Source organism: Solanum stenotomum, chromosome 9, assembly GCF_019186545.1.
Source record: "Solanum stenotomum isolate F172 chromosome 9, ASM1918654v1, whole genome shotgun sequence".
In the NCBI taxonomy this organism is placed as follows: domain Eukaryota; kingdom Viridiplantae; phylum Streptophyta; class Magnoliopsida; order Solanales; family Solanaceae; genus Solanum; species Solanum stenotomum.
Window position 1 is genome coordinate 41,765,627 of NC_064290.1, and position 4,805 is coordinate 41,770,431.

Here is a 4,805-nt window from a genome sequence, read left to right on the forward strand (position 1 = left end):
TGTTAACTGCTTCAGCCCAAAAGTTCTGAGGAAGTTCAGAGTCTATGAGCATGGTTCAGGCAATATCAACCAGAGTTCTATTCTTCCTTTTAATAACCCCATTTTGTTGAGGGTTCTGGGTGCTGAGAAGCTATGATGAGTACCATTGCCAGCATAGAAAGAGTCAAGCTTTGCATTCTCAAACTCTGTTCCATGATCTGACCTGATCCCTGCAATCTTGCAATTAAGCTTTGTTTGAATCATCTTATAGAATATCATTAACACTTCACTGGTCTCACACTTGGACTTAAGGAACATAGTCCAAGTGAATCTTGAGTAGTCATCCACAATCACCAGGATGTACTTCTTTCCACCTCTACTCTGAATTTTCACAGGCCCACACAGATCCATATGAATCAACTGAAGAGCTCTTGACGAGCTTACTTGTTTTTTTGGCTTGAAAGAGGATCTGGTCTGTTTCCCTTTCACACATGCATCACAGACTTTGTCGTCACTAAACTTCAGTTTTGGTAAGCCACGAACCAGGTCCCTAGAGACAAACTTGTTCAATAAAGAAGAGCTCACATGACCTAGCCTCTTATGCCACAAGTTGGCATTTTCATTTAGAGTGCTGAGGCATGTCAGATCGTCTCCATGAGCAACATTCAGGTCTGCCACATACATGCTCTTCCATCTTCTGGCTGTCAGGATGACTTCCTTAGTTGACAAGCTGGTAACAATGCATTTATCTGAAAGAAACTTGACCCCGTTTCCTTTGTCACATATCTGGGACACATTAAGAAGACTGTATTTTAACCCACTCACATAGTAAACATTTTCAATAGAGTGTTCAAGTCCTAATTTTGCCAACTCCAAGAATATACCCCTTCTTTCCATCACCAAAAGAGACACCTCCGCCTTGAAGTGCCTTGAGTGAAGTGCCTTCACCAGTCATGTGCTTCGAGCATCCATTGTCCATAAATAAGCACTGACTACTACTTCATTTACTCCCTTGCAACAAAGATTATTTGTTAGACTTGGGAACCCATTTTAATTTGAGTTTCCAGTAAGCTGATAAGGGCGTTAAAAAAGTGTTTCTTGTCCAATGAGGCAGGTTAGTCCTTTTCCTGTTTGAGGACTTAGGAGTGGGAGCAGGTCCCCTTTAAAGAACCCCCATCGGGGAGTGAAATAGAACATGAAACCGTAAGCTCCCAAGCAGTGGGAGGCGGTCACTCCTGTCAATGAATACCATTCATGGTTGTCTATGTTAGTAACATAGCCATAACGACTTTGTTTTACTGCTTGAGGTGGTGATAGCTTTTATATATTTGCTTAATTATAAGCTTGCATAGTGCTCTTCCTATTTGTTTGTTTTCTCGGCTTTCTTCTGCCGAACCGAACGAAGAAAATTTTTCTTGTGAGGCTTTCCAGGCAAGACAATCCCTTTTTAGGTGACCATTGCGACCGCAGTGAAGACATAGTAGATTATCTGACACAGACACATATTTACTGTGGGGATTGTAGGGAGGATTAATGTTCAAACTACCCAACCCCTTCCTATTGTAGTTACTTTGACTAGTGATGTTAGAAAGTAGTTTGGTGGAGCTGGTCCATTTTAGAGAATTTTTCAGTTCTTCTCTCATACGGACCACGTCCATTTCCATCTGATCATTCCTCTCCAAGGCTAGAGCAAGTCTGGTCTCAGCAATGTTCAGACTAGTTTCCAACTCTATTTGCAAACTAATAGCCTCCCCTTTTCTTTTGCCAGATTTCTCATTCATTATGCTCAATTACTCCTTGAGTTCTAGATTTTCAGTTTCTAGAACTGTCAATTGTTCCTCGATAATAGACATGTTGACAGTCAAAGTTGTCTTTTCTTTGCTAAACTTGTCTAGACCGTTGTTCATAGAGTCCTTTTCGGTTGTTAACTCTATAACAGAATCAATCAGAACACCATCTAGATTTCTTAACCTTCTAACACAATAAGTATTCAAGTTTTGTTTAAGGTCAATGAGTGTTACCTTTTCTTCATCTTCCTCGTCATCCGATTTGGCCATGAGTGAGAACAAGCCATCATAAACATTCTCATCATCTTTAACAGCTAACATGGATGCATCTTCCAGACATTCAGATTCTCCTGACTCACTTGAGGAATCCCCCCAGACAGCAAGAGCTTTCTTCACGACATAGTCAGCTGCAGCTTTTCTTGCATTTTTCTCAGGTACCAGGTCCTTCCTTTTGTATTTTTCACCTCCAGGTCTTTGATACTCTTTGGTTTCAGCTTTGAGCATCGGACAGTCTCTCATAAAGTGTCCCACCTTTCCACACTAGTGACATAGGTCACTTGCAGTTGCAGGACGAAGAGGGTTCCCTCCCTTTTGAAAACCTCCATGTTTTCTCACAATTTTTTGAAATCTCTTGGTGAGATAAGCCATATCATCCTCTTCACTGGAGACTTCACCTGGTAAGATCTTAAGAGCTAAAGATTTATGTTTATTTCCCTCCTTCTTTGAAGTGTCTTGGTTTTTATTCATTTCATGAGTCTAAAGGTTACCAAGTCAAAACCTTCAGGTCCTTTGCTTCGGTGATGGCATCTACTTTGCTTGCCCATGACTTGGGAAGAATTCAAAGAATCTTCTTGACCAGCTTATTGGGTCGATAGGTTCTCCCAAACATCGTAGCTCGTTGGTTATGGAGGAGAATCTTGTATGCATGTCATGACTAGTTCCCCCCTCCTTCATTGTGAAGTTCTCATATTGGGTGGTTAGCATATCCACCTTTGATTCCTTCACATGCTCTGTGCCCTCATAAGCTGTTTTTAGACAATCCCAGATTTCCTTTGCCACTCACAAGCAGAGATGCGGTTGTATTCTTTAGCACATATACCACACACAAGCAACTTCTTAGCTTTATAGCTTTTCTCGATCTTCTTTATGTCATCCTCGTTGTACTATTGGCGAGTCTTCAGAATAACTTTTGTAACTTCTCTATCTTTCACCTCTATTGTTGGGATGAATGATCCATATAGCACAATGTCCCATAGCTCGCTGTCTTCAGCCATTAAAAAGTCGTGCATTCTTATTTTCCATCAACTATAGAACTGGCCATTGAAACGAGGTGGTCTTGTTGACGATTGTCCATCTTCTAGGTTCAGTGGAGCAACCATCTTTCTACAGGAGTCTCTCTCTTGGTGTTAACCAGTTAGAGAGCACCTGCTCTGGTACCAATCTATAGAATACCTGTGTCCACTATCAGCCAACAGACCGGGTCCCTTGACTTAGCAAGAACAGTAATAAAGCACAAACAACAACTAGAAAACAACACAAGCAGTTTACATGGAAACCTCCTTGCTCAAAGGAGTAAAACAACGACCTGTCACACAGAATTTTCAACTGTTTTCACTAATCTCTTCAAGCAAAAGTGAAACACAGATACAACACCAAATGAGATTAAGCTATTAATCTCAAATCTAAGTAATAACTATATTACTTACTGAGCCTAAGAAGATACCACACTGCCCACTAAGCTATCAATCCTAGATAACTTAGAATTCAACTAAGCAGATATCACACTGCCCACTAAATCAACTAGCTCCTAGATGACTTAGAATTTTGACTGAGCAGATACAACACTGCCCACTAAATCAGTTAACTCTAACCGATTCAGATTTTTACAAAACGAAAAAGAGATCTGAATCCTTTATAGATTAGGAACAGATTTACAATGTAAGTACGGAAGATATAATCCTAAGACAACTAGACAACTTGCAGCTTTATCAAGTCCCTGTTGCTCTTGAGGATGATATTTCTTGAAAGTGGGTCTTTGCAAATGTTCTTGAGAATTTTCAAGTTGCAAAAACTAAGGTTGTACCTATTGGACATAACCTTTATGAAGAATAGACACAACCTTCGAGGCTATGCCAGGCCGAGGTTTCTGCCACAGTTGGAGACTGTGCACCAACCAATTGTATTTTTTATAGTCTGGCATTTCTGTGTACATTGACACAAGGATCAGGTCTCTTTACAAGGTTCCATGGTTTGTCAAATCATCAAAACTGCAAATAACAGTCAGTATCATTATTAAGGATAAAAAAGGAATCATTTCTAATTATAATAAGATGACATCTTTTTAGGAACAGACTAAAAAAAGAAAATATGTTATATGAAATGGGACAGAGAAAATATATGATTATTTGATATGAAAGCATTTTAGTTGTTCGAACAAGAGAAAATGGATGTCGTCAAAATCTAATCTAAGAAAAAAATGAATACAACAAATAGATGATCTCACAAAAATTCAACATCCCAAATTCACATTAGCTATTAAAAGGCATAAAATGGTAAGCATGAAACATCAAATGTAAAGCCTCTATTAATAAATATCAACTTAATTCATGTTTTCAAAAACGTGTTTTTAACTGTTTATAGTTGACAAATAAAAGTTGTGTACCATGTTTTATTATTGTTTAGACTTTTACTCAAATTTAGTTTTTGTTATATAAGTTAAGAGTATTATCTGTGTTCAAACATGAATTATTACTCTCTTTACATGTTCAAATTTTAAAAATAACATTTTTAAAAATGATTAATTGTCGGTGAGACATCAGGTGACATTGTATCCCTCACTAATTGCCTCTTCATACATTTTTTCTTATTAAAAAGGAAAACACAAAGGGGCAAAACATTTAATATTAAAGAAGAAATCAAAGAAAATGATACTGATAATTGACAATATAACTGACTCTTTATATTGAATTTATTAATTCTTGGGATAGCATATATAATAGCCTATTGACAGCTCAGTTTGTGGAACCCGAAAATGTCCAT